Below are 15,900 nucleotides of genomic sequence, written 5' to 3' on the forward strand. Positions count from 1 at the left end.
AATAACTATAGAAAAGTATCTCTTTTAGGTGATAACTAGAGAAAAGTATCTTTTAGGTGATATCCAAGCATTGAAAAGGTTTAGGATATCACCAGGAAGAAATATGTTGTAGAGTGGAGCATTGCCCAAACTCTACAAGACTTCAAAAAGGGATTTTTTAAGATTCATTTTTATCCATAGATTGGAACTGAGAGGAGGTGGACTAGCCATTATCCACCGAGACTCTCTGAAATGCTCAACGTTCGAACTCTCGGACGTAAAAGGGGCAGAAAGCATGGGATTCTGTTTTCAGATAAATGAGGAGAACACCTTCGTGGGGGCCTTAATCTATCGCCCCCCAGGACCTCAGAATGGCTTCTTCGAAAGCTTCGAAGATGCACTCAGCACTTTAACCCTGAAATATGCTAATTTTACAGTTTTAGGCGACCTAAATTTTCATCTAGATAAACCCAACGACCCCAATGCAATATGGCTTAACGACTTAACTGATATCCTGGGGCTGGAAATACTGACCAAAATGCCCACACACAAAGCAGGCCATATATTAGATTGCATTTGTACCAACATCAAAACCTTAACCGTTGAAACTCCCCTGATCCAAACATGGACCGACCACTGGTTAATCCCTTTCAAACTTACAACTAAAAAGAAAAGACCTAATACTGCCAACCTAAAAATCGATTTCTCGATACAGAAAGACTGGAAAAAACTTGCCAACTCACCCAACCTGCATCACATCGCAGAGGAATCTAAACCGTCCCTTACCGGATGTACTGAAACCGACTATAACAATTTCTGTAAATGGGTCACAGACTTCTGTGGTCCTGCTAACTCAGGAAAAGTACGGAAAAAACAAAATAAAAAGTCAGCACCCTGGTTCTCCCCCGCTCTAAAAAACAAACGTACTGAGGTCAGAACCCTTGAAAAGAAATGGCACCATAACTATGATGAAACGGAAGTTCTTGCCTATAAAACCGCTAGGAAACAATATCATTCTATGATAAAAAACGCCAAAAAAGATCACTTCCTAGAAGTCATTAATCTGTCCAACAACAAACAGAAAGAAATCTTTAAAATAGTTGATGAGTTCATGAACCCCAGAATTCTCAGGCAAGAGATACCACCTTCACTGACACTCTGTAACTCCATAGCAAACTACTTCGAAAACAAAATACTAAATCTCACCAAAGACTTCCCAGACTTTTCAGAACCCCCCCCTTATAATAATTTACAACTAACCAACAGTAAACCTCAGCTAAAAAACTTTGCCCCCATCAGCCTCGACGAAACTCGACAAGCAATTCTCTCCTGTAAATCAGGCTCCCCTTTTGACCCGTGCCCCCCACTGCTGCTCCACACTCTGGTGGACATGGTAAATCCAACTATAAATTCCATCATAAACTCTTCTCTGGCCACTGCCGTCATTCCATCCGAATGGAAGCGTGCTGCTGTAAAACCGCTGCAGAAAAAGCCCCTAGCTGATCCCACCACGCTCTCTAACCTTCGCCCAATCTCGCTGATTCCACTGCTGTTTAAACTGACTGAAGCAGCAGTAAATAAACAGCTAACTAAACATCTGGAGGAAAACCAACTCCTACACCCTAACCAGGCAGGTTTCAGGGCAAAACACTCCACAGAGTCAGCCCTTCTACATACAGTGGAGACACTTAAGATGGCACTGGATCAGGGAAAAAAGGCCGTCCTGATCCTGCTCGATCTATCGGCGGCCTTTGATACGGTCTCACACCCCGTATTAATTGGCCGCCTGGCAGAATCGGGACTAACAGGAACCGCTTTCAAGTGGCTGAAAAACTTCCTAAGCCATAGGAAACAAGTCACCATATTAGGAAACTACTGCTCAGATGAAAAAACTTTAACAACAGGGGTACCACAGGGCTCAAGCCTGAGCCCGGTTCTTTTTAACCTTTACATGTCCCCTTTGATTGAACTCATCACATCTTTCAACATCAGTACAATATCCTACGCGGATGATACCCAACTCATCCTTGTATTGGACAACAACTCAACCAAAGCAGAAGCAAATCTGAGAGAAAGTCTCACCGTAACCTTTGATTGGATGAGAACTCACCAACTCAAATGCAACTCAGGAAAAACTGAAATCCTCCCCTTTGGCCAGAACAACCTTTTTTCCCCTAACAACTGGTGGCCCCAAGACGCAGAAGTCCCACCCAACACCATCACGTCGGCCCGCAACCTTGGGATAAGGTTCGATGAAGCCCTATCCTTCAGACAACAAGCAGGTGCTGTGGCAGGGTCCTGCTTCAACATTATTAGAGGCCTCAGAAGGTTCTTTGACCTCCTCCCCCTGACAGCCAGAAAAACGGTAGCAGTGGCCCTCATTACATCCCGGCTAGATTACTGCAACAGCATCTATGCAGGTTCCAACAAAGCTGTTTTGCATAAATTGCAGATGGTTCAGAATGCGGCTGCCCGCCTAGTGCTAAGACTACCCAGGAAATCATCTGCCTCCAAAGCACTTAAAACCCTGCATTGGTTACCCATCCACAAGAGAGTACTATTCAAAATCCTACTCATCACTTTCAGAGCTTACCACCAGTCGGGCCCTAAATACCTGTCTCAAAGGTTTGGAAGATATACTCCCTCCAGGTCACTCAGATCATCCAACCTAAACCTATTAGTCGTCCCCAAATTCAGACTAACCACAAAAGGTGGAAAATCCATCGGAGTGCTAGGAGCCAGAGCCTGGAACAAGCTCCCACCCCAAATGCGTCTGATCCATTCAGAGAACCTGTTTCGAAAAGCCCTTAAAACATGGATTTTCAAGGCCACTGACACACTATGTCTAGCGTTAATTTAATTCACTCCCTATCCCCGACTCAAATACTTCTCCCTTTTTCCTTTTCTGTTTTGGCAGCTCTCCCTTCTTTTCTTTCTCATCTGTGACACGTGATGACTAGCGCCAAGATGCTCCATGGAGTGTAAGCTGCGCTCTATAAAAGCCAATTCATATCATATCATTGAGTTTTTAAAATAAAAAAACATAAAACATGACCGGCACTGATAAATGCAAGTGGTCATGTTTGGGCATATTAGTCAACAACTAGATGCATTCTGTGAAGGACAACTGCAAGCACACACATACTGAAAACACAGAGCATGCAGATCGACTCTCGCGGGGAACTAGCTGGAGTGGTTCCACCAAGGGCCCATATCTGTCCGTGCCTAAAAGAGCCTCCTCTTACCTGCAGACCATTTCATCAATCGGAGAGCAATGTTCCATACCTTACACTCAGTGTGTGAATTGTGGCACCTTGTAGGATCGGGAATAAAGTGCAATGAGAAATAACCCTCATGAGATATTAAACTCTTACGTGGCTACATAAGGCTGAGGACACCAGCCTGCATTTGCTTTTTAATAACTCCCAGTGGGGTTTACAATACACATGCTTGTAAAAAGATGTAATTTCAGTTCCTATGCATTTGCTTTGAGCTACACTGGGAAATCGAGCTTCCGCTACAGCCCGTTAGTTTTACGTGAATGGCAAGGATGCTGGAGGCAACTGTGGAAGCGGGCAGAAGCAGGGAGCGAGGCTATGAGACATTTCATTTGGGGGCAGCAGGACATGCATTTGTGGTTGGGTTTACGTGCATAGGACACGTCTTGCCAATGACGACTGTATCTCACTAACAGCGTTGCAGCTTCAGCAGTTAATACAAACCGCTCAACTAATGCATTTCACTTGACTGCTGTCACACAAAAAAACAAAGAGAACGCAGTTTACATGCGTGCCAGTACCATTCTAATTAAAGCATAACACCCAGCGTGGTGTCATTAAAAATCTCTGCCAGTTACATTGTGTTTCTCAGCATAGACATCAGAAAGTTATGCTAATGCGGAATGCATGGGGGATAAAATGCCATGGAGACGGCATAAGGACTGACACTGCAAAAGTGCACCACATACATAAAAGGAAGCCGATGTCATTGCCACATTTTAGCGCTTCAACTGGAAGGCTCATCAGGAAGGATAGAGTTCTCAGGAAAACAGCTGTACCTGTTTGTAGTCATATTTCTCCGTGCATCTGTGTCGTCTGTATACAGGACTGAACAGGACCTGCCTCTTTTCACGTGTTCCCTCAGGGTGGACTAACCTGTGGCCAACCACGGGGCAGCTGGGCTGTACTAAACCAGCTTCAACCGCAGAACCACCATCAGCAGCCTACACACCTGAAAGTGAAGTTGTATAAAGAGCAATTCCCACAGACACAATTGCCAACCTTGGCTATACTGTAGTGATGTCATGGGAGGTGGGGAAAGAAGAGGCTTGCAGTTAAACCAGGAGTAAAGTCTGCTATTTATCCACAATGGTCAACAGGTCCCATATCCTGAAGGGGGCAATAACCAGTCCTGGGGTTTTAGCCAACATCATAAATAACACTGGGGCTTATAAATTCAATGTTCCCATTGTAAGTGTGGGACGAGGACCTCCAGAATTGTTAGTACCTTTGGTTGAAAAAATACAACACCGGCATAAAGACTCCCTGTAAACGTGGAAATGTTTGACAACTACCCAGAAGATATGACCGGAGGTTGTGTTGTCCATCTCCCAGATACCCACATGATCTTGCTTCCTGCTCTACAGTTTCCATCAAGTGTGCTCAGAGTAAATTGCATCAGCAGCAAACGCTGAAAGCCAAAAAAGGGATGTTTTTGAGATGAGAAATTTGTGGGTGTTGAATATGAAGATGTTTTACATATAGTTCTGGAAGACTGTAAGAAGGCTTCAGGTATTGCTGGCCAGTCTAAGCAGAGAGATCAATAATTTAACGGGTATGTAGTTTGCTTCAATCCATCATTCCTCGTAATTATGATGCACAATGTTCAGTGTCAGAAATATTAACTGTTGCAGAGGACTTCAAGCCATAGTGCTCCGATTCATTTACCGATCACAATATTACTCTAGACGGTCTACCCTAAAAGAGCTTCAGAAGCCACAGAGTATGTCATTATACTGTTGCTGGCTGTGCCGTACCTGTTTTGTGTGCCAGAAGGAAGTTTGCACTGGTACTACCACTGCGATCCTGCTTCTAACTAAAAATCAAGGCAAAAGGATTGCATATGCTTCTTTTTTGCAACCTTTTTGGTACTTTAGGGACCTGAAGACCGGTGATAAATCGCCAACCGGGCTTACTAATACTGGGGAAATTGCGTAGACAGTGACCAGTAAGACATCCGAGTTAGTGCCTGAAGCATGAGGGCTTTTGCAACCACCTACTACAGCTAGGACTATACAAATTTAAAGAAAAGAAAATATTCAAAACTAAATATGCACAACTCTAAGTATTACTTTCCAACACAGTTGGATGGGGAGTAATCTCATGCACAAGCAATGGAACATAATCACATGTTTCTCCTAGAATTTTTATATCCACATAGCTTCACTCAAAGACGCTTCAGAGTTCGATACCAGAGATAACATACTTTACCCCATTTTCTACTCTTGCCCCAAGACACACTTACATGGGAACGTAGCAATGCAGTTGATCAGGACTAAAGTCTTTGTTGGTGCACGAAGAGCTACGTGCTCCAGGTTCAGAAATATTGGTCCTTACCTTCCCTGACGGCAACAACGCTTGGGATAGACAGAATGGGTCAGAAAAGTCTACATTTTATATACACCATTAGGGCATCTGGTTTGGGTTAAAGTCAAAGCAAGCACAATAAGGGGCCAAATTACAAAGTCCATCGGGGTTCAATGAGATCGTTTTGCTGTAATTAACTGAAAGGGGCTGCAGCGATTAACACCGCAATTTCTAGAATACGGATTGTGCCAGAGTTGAATGTCCACTAGTGTGTTCCTAAGTGGGAATGCAATTGTTTGCAGGGAGGTATGATTATATGGAGATGATAACATTCTTTGGCTTTGTGCCATATTACAGACACAGGTGCACAGGCAAAGAGCACGGCAGGAAGCACACTGACAATGTGCTACACCGAGGTGGCAGAAAGTCAATGCAACCCTCAGGATGCCCCTTGTGCATTGAAACGCCCAATGTAGGCTGGTGCCATCACAACTTGCACACTGCAGAGAGCATAATCTTGCTGGCTGAGACATTTCGAAGGCATACTTGCACAAACTGAGCTTCAGGTCCACAAGCATTGCCTAGAACAATCGAGTTTCCATAGTACCTTGGTAACACTGGCAGAAGGTTGCTTGCTACTCAGTGGACCTACTTCTCTGCCTACTCATCAAGGTACTATAGCTTAGTTGGAAGGGTATGCCCAGACATGGGTCCTATCCTCACTTTGCAACTGGATTCAAGCTAGCCTGACTGATGAGGGGTGTTACCCCAAAACCGGTCCCAGGATGCTTGTTTCCAGTCCAGGAAAGACCTGGCTTGTCAGTTCGGCCTGTACTGTACCCATGAGGCACAGGGTCAAGATTGATTTGCATATAGCTGGGTCTGAACTGGGGTAGCGAATTGAGCTAAAGAACAATGATGGATTCAACCCAGATCTGTGACTGGGGGTGAGTGTCTGAAAAGTTTCAGCGCTCTGTCCAACATCTCCTTGTTTTTACTATAAGCTGTACAGGCAACTAGCAACTTCAGTTTAGAGCGGGGTCTCCAACTTTTAGTAGTAGTATTAAATACTACTTATGTTCAGTGAAAATCACCCCGACCTACTAATATTATTAGAGTTGTAATAGTGACAACACAGACAATATTACATTAGTGGCCACCATTTGCAAGATTACCATCAGTGATCCCCTCAGAGCATCATGCACAGTTGTCATCAGTAACGTAAAAAAAAAAGGCTTTGTCAACGTGAAATTCCTATACATGGGTAATGAATGACAGCCATAGCCGCAATGCTCCTTGCACCAAGGTAATAATGTTAGAAATTTGTTTCCCCAATACTGCAGGATACGTCATCAAATATCAATATTAAATATGCTTTGGAAATTCACCCATTTTTTTTCCAAAAATCAGCTTATGAGTTCAGAAAATACATACATTTTCCACTTGAATACACACATTTCAATTTTGATATACATATTTTTACTCGACCAAGTAAAAGCTGCACATTTTTTGTAACAAATATTTATTAACAACGTAACTTATTAGTAAAGTACCTTTTTTGATTTTTACATTACTAGATGCATTTGGTCTGCAATGCCGCATCTTCCGCTTTCAGAGCTTTTCTCCCTTGCATCTCTTTCCATAAGATTTCGAATACAAACCTCACCCTATGGTCCTTTCTTTCCTCTGAGCTGCTGCCAAGAGATCTCCCCGCACATGTGCAGGCTTTTATATTTCATCAATATGATAAATGTTGCCATTCACCTCTATCTGTCCTTTCCCTCTACCATTGTGTCCCTGTGTCTCTGTGCACGTGCACCCTCAAGCGCTGTTGGGCAAGCGGGGCACTCGGCAGGTGACATTTGATTAATTAAGTCATGAGGCGACTTCCTGTGAAGATGTGTTTCTCCACTAACTTCTCCTGATGTCACTACAACGTGCCCTACAGAATCATGGACACAGGTTCTAGACCTCACCAAATACCTATTGAGGGATAACATTTCTTTAGGCTGGATAAACTGCTCCATTAACAACCCAAAACAGCTTTTTAGGCCTCGTTCAGACAATGCATGCTCAGTCCCTTCAAGGCATTTTGTTTCCTATCAGTGGGCCAAGTGGCCTCACATTGCTAATCACAGGTCTGCCTCACTGTCAATCATTTGCTTAGTTTTGGATTGGTCAGCCGCTGTAGGCCTCCATAATCCTTCCTACATGTTTGTCCCTCCCCTGGAGCAGCAACACATTACTTGTATACACCCACTGCTCATCTTTTTTTAGGCCATACTTTTTTCTTTGTGTTTCAGCACTCTAAACAGAACGCATCTTTTTTCAGCTGGTTCTCTCGTACTACACTTCTAGTCTGCCAGACTGCTTCTCTCACACGCCATCTCACAGTCTATTCTTAGTATTTCCTTGTCCCTACCCTCCTTTTTTGTAGCATGAAGTCAACTCGAAGGTATCAGAACGCTTTACATGAGCATCAGATACATTACACAAGGAGAAATGCATTTATTTACTAGGCATGGGATGATAAAGTTCTTTGCCCAAAATCACAGGATGGAGAACTTGCACTGAGACACGAACCTTGTTCCCCTGTTCCAAAGTCGGCAGCATTGACCCTTATGCCACATCCCTACTGTCCGTGTTGCCTTGTCTCCACTCCAGCTCTATTGTAGGTAGGGTAGTATGCTGTGTGTCCCTGGGCAGGGTACGGCCCATATGACATAGTCAGGCTGGTGTCTCAGGAGGGAACCCTCCGGTCACTCCTTGCCTGAGAGCTCCTCCGACCACACACTGGTTATATTGTACCAACACCCACTCCTGGCTCTGTGAGATGGATGGTAGAGGCAGAGTCGCGATGGATGGATGTTCGCCATCCAAAAAGGTTACTTTCCAGGCTCATCCAGGTGCAATCAGCCCGGTGCGAGCACCCTTATGGGTTGCACACTGGAGAGCGAGTCCACTTCAGCTCATTCGAACCGGCCTGCTGCTGCTATGGAAGGGCACTCTACTGGCCCGCAGAGTTAGGCCCGGCCCCAAAACCCAGTCTGAACGTGAAGAGCTTGGGGATTAAATTAGACTGCGACCTATCAATGGCCAACCAGATCCTTTCAGTGGTGGGTAGCTGCACTAACATCATCCGACAGCTACGAAAGCTAGTACCCGTCATCTCCCAATCCATGCTGCGCTCGATTGTCGCAGCCACCGTGATCTCAAGGATAGACTACGGCAATGCCCTCTACCTTGGCCTGCCAAAAACCCTTGACAAATAGGCTACAGGTTGTGATGAATGATGCGGCTCGTCTTATTTTTAGACTGCCAAGACGAGCCAAAGCATCTCCCCTGTTACAGAGCCTTCATTGGCTCCCTATTAAGGAGCGAGTGGATTTTAAAAGTTTGTGCATTGCTCACAAAGCCATTTATGGCATGGCGCCCGCATACATCAAAGATCGTGTGGCGGTGTACAGCCCAATGAGAACTCTCAGATCCTCCGACTCTCAACTACTGGTCTGCCCGCGGTACAAACTTGTTACCAAGGGAGGAAGAGCCTTCTCGGTGTTAGTTCCTCAGTTATGGAACTCACTACCTGAGTCGCTGCGCAGGGAAGAGAACCTCCTACGCTTTAGAAAGGGGTTAAAAACGCTGTTGTTCAGGAAGTCCTTGAGTGCCAACTAGGATAGTGGACGCTTTTCTCTGTGTTGCTAAAGTTGTTGTTTGTACCATCGATTCCCGAGCGCTTAGAGACCTGCAGGTGATTGGGCGCGTTACAAATCACAAATAACAATAACAATAACAATAACTTGCAGATCTGTGCGTGTCCCATCTGGACTACAAGAGCACCAGCAGATATCAGCGTACGCCGTTTGGAACGCAAGGGCACCAGCAAATATGTGCAAGCCTGCACCATCGAGGAGCATATTCTACATATTGAAGTCTTGCCTCTACAGGAACAAAAGTGTCAATTTTATTCCTGGCATCAGTGCTTAAAGCAATCCAGCAGCATCTCTTTTTTTAAACTTATCACCATCCCCTTCTGTATCTTCGCATGTCCCTGCTTCTTCCCCACCTCCCACCAGTCGTTCCGTCCCAGTTTCTTCTTCTTCTTCTCCCATCCACTCCTTCTCTTTTTTGCATTATTTCCCAACACCACCCTATTCTCCCCCCTCGTCTGTTTTTTCACCTCCCCTGCCACCTCTCCATTAGCCAACCCCAGCAAATTGCCAAAGCCAATAGATCGCCCATGGGCAAGAACTATTGGCTTTGCCAATGGTCATTGTACGTGCATCCTTCATACCAAAGCTAGATTTAGCCAAAGAGATCATTCAAGCAACTTTACACACTTGCTGCTGGGATCTGTGCCAGCAGGGCCAACACATCCCTTCATTTTTCTGAAATCTGTTAACTAAATTAGGTAATAATAACTTGTCATTTACAGCGCTACAAAACATATAAATGCAGAAAAAAGTGCTAAATCGAATAAGTTCCTATTTAACAGTAAATACAAGTGTGAAATCCCTCCACACAAAAAACTTTTTTTCTTATTATACTCTTTTTTTATATCACTTGTCACCTGTAATACGAAAATGGCATAGTTCCTCTAGTGTAATAATTTATTACAGCTAAAGTTGTGACATAACAATGCCGGTTGTCAATCAGCAGACAATATGAGAGGCAAGCCAATGATTAGAATAATAGCTGCTGACTGAACAAAAAGGGAGAGAGAACTTTTGAGCTCTGTTCCTTCAGAGCACGTTTCTCTTTAAATTCACATATTTTATCTAAAAAGAAGACATTTATCAAATCACCTTTATTTATTGTGTGCTAAAAAATGCCAAATATCAACAATTCCATATGGAAGTTCTTTACAAAAATACTGGGATTTTATCTGTAGGTTCCCACACATTTTGAAAGTGAATTACAGCAAACTGGTTAAAGGGACCATCCGATAAATAATATCGGAAACATTTCTAAAACCCAGCTGACGTCAAACATTCCAGAATGCCTATTGTTGCTGAATGTTTTTGGACTAGCAACCGGAGGTGTTTTTCCAGTGGATATCCCCTATAAGATCTGTTTGCGGCAAATTACAAAACAACATATTTAGGGTTGCCAGACGCCTAAGGGCTAGATGTACAAAGACATTTAGCATTTCTTAATACGCTGAATCGCTATTTCGGCCTGTTAAGAAATGCTAAATGGCCTTTTCAAATGTACAAAGGTCCGTTCAAGGTCGCAATTTTTGATTTCTACCCAGCAGAAATCGAAATTTGCGACCGCGATTTAGGAAAAGTAAATAGGGATTCCCTATTTGAGATTCCTAAAGCACATGTACATAGCATTTCCTAAATGCAAATTGGGTATTTAGGAAATGCAATTACCATCAACTTCAAGTCGACGGTAACCATGTGCAAAAAATGCATTTAAAAATATGACATGAAGCGCACATAAGACCTTACGGCATTGGGCACTCACATGTTCACCATGCATTTCGGGGTGCCTTCAGGAGACCTTTAGGCCTCTGGTCAGGATATTGCTCTACAGGCGCGCAGCTCCACCTGCAGTGCCTCTGCCCTCAGCGCCCAGCGCAATTCGAGGCTCTGTGCCTCGCTCCACTCCTGTCTCCTCGTTAGCCTGCTCCGCTTCTGCGCTGCTTCTTCCTGCCCGTCTGCCTTTATTTTTATCCTTTTCTGCTTTATTTTTCACCTTGTTTTTAGCCTGTTTGCTTTTATTTTTAGCCTGGTTTCTTTTTCCCCTTACTTTTTTCAGTTTTTCCAGCTGCTGCTGCCCCAGCAGCCCCTCCCCCTCCCGTGTGTTCCAGCTCCCGCTTCCCAGATGTCCCGCCTTCCCCTGACCCCTACTTAATGGCGGCCATGCCACTGGCATGCCAAAGGCAAGACTGTCTGCGCCCGTTCATGACGCAACCGAGACCAGAGCCAGGGACCTTGGTCCTCCGACCCGCCAGCGCTACAGCCCCTCGACCCTCCACACACACAAACCGGCAAGAACAAAAATCTCAAGCTTTCCTCAGCTATCGACACCCTCAGACCCTTCACCAGCCGCACTCCAACATAACCAGCTGGTTCTCCACCGATCTCCAAGAAACTAGACCAACACCTCCAAACCTCGACAATGTCAAAGCAGCCACCGCCGCCCACCACAAGCTCATCAGACACTCAAGGAAGAAAGCACTCCTGGACAGAACTCCACCCACACACGCACAACAGCAAGAAACACTTTGGAATCAAAGAGTTTGCCCAACCCAACAGTGAGACAACAGATATCTCATCCTGCCAAGACCTCTGCGACAGACTCCGCTCCTTCTTTCACCTCAAAATTAAGACCATCTATGACGACAACGTACACGTGGAACTTACACCCACTGTTCCCCACACCACACATCAAACACTTGACAGCTGGACCGCCCTCACCATTGAAGACGCCCTGAAGTCCATCAAGTCCACTCTGGGGCCCCGACAGACCCCTGCCCCCCCACGACATCTACCACGAAGCTGCAGACATCATCGCCCCAGACCTTCGACGAATCATCAACCGCTCTTTCGATACCGCCTTCTTCCCTGCCGACTGGAAACAAGTCAAGTTCAACCCTCTCCTGAAAAAACCCTCAGCGGACCCCACCGAGCTCAAGAACTTTAGATCGATTTCCTTACTCCCGTACCCGGCGAAAGTCATGGAAAATGTAGTCACCCAGCCAGCTCGTCTCCTTCATAAAAGAAAACAACATCCTCGACTCCTTCCTATCAGACTTCAGTAAAAACCACAGCACCGAAAACGCCGTTCTCACTGCGACAGACAAAATCTGCTCCTTCCTTGACAGACGAGAGACTGTGGCCCTCATCCTCCTGGACATCTCCGCAGCCTTCTACACAGTCTCACACCGCACCCTATCCTGCAGACTCCACAACGCTGGGATATGGAACAAGGCCCTCAACTGAATCCGCTCATTCGTCTCTGGCAGAACGCAGCAGGTCAGACTCCCATCCTTCCTCTCTGACCCCACTACGACCACCTGCGGAGTCCCCCAAGGATCCTCCATCAATTCCACCCTGCTCACCGTCTACATGTCATCGCTCAGACCCATCGTCATATCCCATGGACGCAACATCGTATTTAGACACCCAACTCATCCTCTCCCTATCCAACGGACCTAATGACACCCAACTCATCCTCTCCCTACCCAACGAACCCAACATCTCCAGACACAACTTTCAGGAAGGAATGGAAGTAGTCGCCAGGTGGATGAAGAATAGCTGCCTAAAACTAAACATGGACCGAAGTACTTATCATGGGCCCACACCCGAATGCCTGGAATGACACCTGGTGGCCTCCCGCCCTCTGGAACCCGCCAATCCCCACGATCACGCATGCAAGCTTGGAATAATCCTGGACCCCGACCTCAAAATGGACCGCTAAATCAACACTGTCACTTCCTTCTGTTTCCACACCCACTGCCTCCTATGAGTGACTTTCAACTGGATCCCTCTCGAACACAGGAAAATCGTCACCCATGCCCTCACCAGCAGCAGTCTAGACTACAGCAATGCACTCTACGTTGAGATCAACAAGAACCTCACCCGCATACTCCAGAACGTCCGGAACACCTCCGCCAGACTAGTCCTAAACCTACCACGCCACTGCCACATCACTCAACACCTGCGGGCACTACATTGGCTCCCCGTTGAGAAGAGAATCACCTTCAAACTTCTCACCCACAAGGCCCTCCACAACACCGGACCTGCCTACATGAACCACCGCCTCTCATTCCACGCACCTCAAAGATCCCGCCGCTCAGCCCAGCTCTCCCTTGCCATGGTACCACACATCGAGAAGACCAGAACAGGAGGGCGTTCCTTCTCCTTCCTTGCGGCCAAGGCTTGGAACACCCTCCATCTCCACCTCCGGCAGACAGCAGCACTCCCCAGGTTCTTTAAGGACCTCAGGACCTGGCTCTTCGATGAATCTCCATGAACATCCAGGAGCCTGCGAGCGCTCCCCCCCCCACCCCCGCCACCCCCAACAGCACCTTGAGACCCTTTCGGGTGAGTTGTTGCACTTAACAAACTCTCGATTGTTTGAGGAACCCTTGGGTTTGGATTTCCTAAATTGCGATTTCCTATATAAGAAATGCAAACCATTTCCTATTTTACCCCTAGGTGGGAATGCATTGGCATTTCCTATTTGCAATTCCCTAAAAGCGGTTCCTAATTTGTAAGAATCGCTATTAGGACCTCGCAAAATTTGTATATACCATTTTGCATTTTCTAAATAGCGATTCCTGCAGAATCGGTATTTAGGAAATGCAAAATACCATCTTCGTACACCTGGACCTTAGTCACCGGGCCATTGTTTTCACTCCTTCACTTTCAGATAACAGACAATAGTATTCGAGCTGTGGTCGTTCACTGACACACCTGAAAACACTGACTTGCAAAAGAAAAGCCCAGACTGGACAAGTTGAGTCCTATTGACATGGAGCCATCAGGTAAGGCTAAACGTATTTCACCTTTATCATACATATATCTACTAGCTGATGTCGTTCATTAAAAGGAGCAATAAAATAATATTCAAAGCAGGATTGAGGGGAGGGTGATGGTTTGTGTGTCCATGTATTATAAGAAATAAAATATCCCTACTGAACATTGGTAATCTCGTTGACTTTCAATGACCTTTTTAAGGAATGTAACCTTCTGCTGTGTTCTTCTATTTGGCCACAGAATTAATCAATGCCTAGCAGAATTATACTTACAGTAAATGTAATATGGAACTTATTCAGGGGTAGGCTTTAGCCCACACATTGTGAGATCTGACTTCACACATATAAAGCGCTCCACGTTAAATATAATCTCCCAGGAAATCCCCCCGCAGGGACGGGCATGAAGTCAATTAGAAAGTGATTTCTTCGGGGGGTGGGGGGACATGCAAATAAATGCCTCAAAAGGCTGTTTCAAATAGAACCAAGGCACAGCTATTCATTAATATAAATGGGTTGCAGGGGGGTCTCCTGACAGCAGGTACCAAGGCATATCTGTCTTCAGATCAATAAGGACAGCAGTGTTGCACAACATCTGGTGTCCAGGGCTCTGCCTGTAGGCGAGTTTGTTATCAAAATGCAGGTGATGGCCTCAGTGCCTACTGCAGCACAAGCATACAAATGAAAAAAGAGTGCTTGGGTTTCATCATGCAATCTAGTTGCTTTTGAGCTATTTTCTTGAAATACTGAAAGTACAAGTTAATTCTGAGAGAGATGTACACGACGCCTACCCACAGGCCAGGCCAAAGGTCAAGTGACAGCTGCACCTCCAAGCCAGACCTAAAAATCCATGTAGGTTAAATACTGCCTTCCTCCCATCTGTGCTGCCGCCATATAAATATTTAGTTGTATGTGGCACTTTAATAGCATTTCATTGTCATGTGCGAGCCCCTAAAATGTCAAGCTTATGTAGCTGGATGAAAAAAATATATATATCACAACTGTTTGGTGGGCAAGCACTTTTTCGTGGAAGCAGACAACTGTCCAATCAAAACGTGTACTCCTGGCTCCCAACATGTGGGCAGAACCAAAGCGCCTCTCCTGGTGATGCTCACATACTTGTCTGATGACAGCTGTGCTGTCAAGTCACACCATAAAAAGTGAAACCTTAAATACAAAAAAATAACTATCACAACAGTGCTAGCTTTAATCTACTTGCATTGACATAGACAATCTTCTGCTCAATGCCCTCCAAACCTCCACTCTGGTACCACTAAAAGCCATTCATCACACTGTTACATAGGCGCCAAGAAGTCGATCATGTCACTCCAAGCCTGTATCACTTTCAAAACCAGCTGCATAAACTACAAAACCATAGCAAACTCTACATACCTTGAACAGGAACTAACCACCTCAGGTGCTTACCACTAAACCAAGAGCCAGCACAAAACCAACCTGGACATGAAGCAATTCAAAAAGGGAAGACACAGGAAACACCTTTCCTTCTGCATTTCTTAATGGATCACATACACATCATGCATTAAGAGTCTACCTTAGCCACTCCATTGTAAACGGTCACGGGTCTTTTTGATTGGCCGTCACCCTACCCTCTGTGGGTTGCGAGGATACCAGGTGAAAGTGTGGGGCGAGCTGTAGATTCTGCCTTCCATATAATCCAAGAAGGGCGATTGCCGTGGAGTCAGCTGAGAGCGAGGAGATAGATTTGCCCAGGAGGTGAAAATTCTGCCTGTGAATCATGTCAATAGTCTGGTTGGCTGAGACCACTGGTAACTAAAGGCCCACAGGTAAGGAGTTGTTTAATCACACAACTTAGCAGTAAATGAATAG

The 15,900-nt window shown here is 45.4% G+C and overlaps 1 protein-coding gene across 2 annotated transcripts in view; it reads right to left on the minus strand.

Annotated features, from left to right (window-relative positions):
• Positions 1-15,900, minus strand: part of FAM168A (family with sequence similarity 168 member A) — a 457,874-nt gene that overhangs the window by 370,229 nt on the left and 71,745 nt on the right. The window lies entirely within an intron of this gene.

The sequence above is a fragment of the Lissotriton helveticus genome, chromosome 8 (genome assembly GCF_964261635.1).
Source record: "Lissotriton helveticus chromosome 8, aLisHel1.1, whole genome shotgun sequence".
Classification (NCBI taxonomy): Eukaryota; Metazoa; Chordata; class Amphibia; order Caudata; family Salamandridae; genus Lissotriton; species Lissotriton helveticus.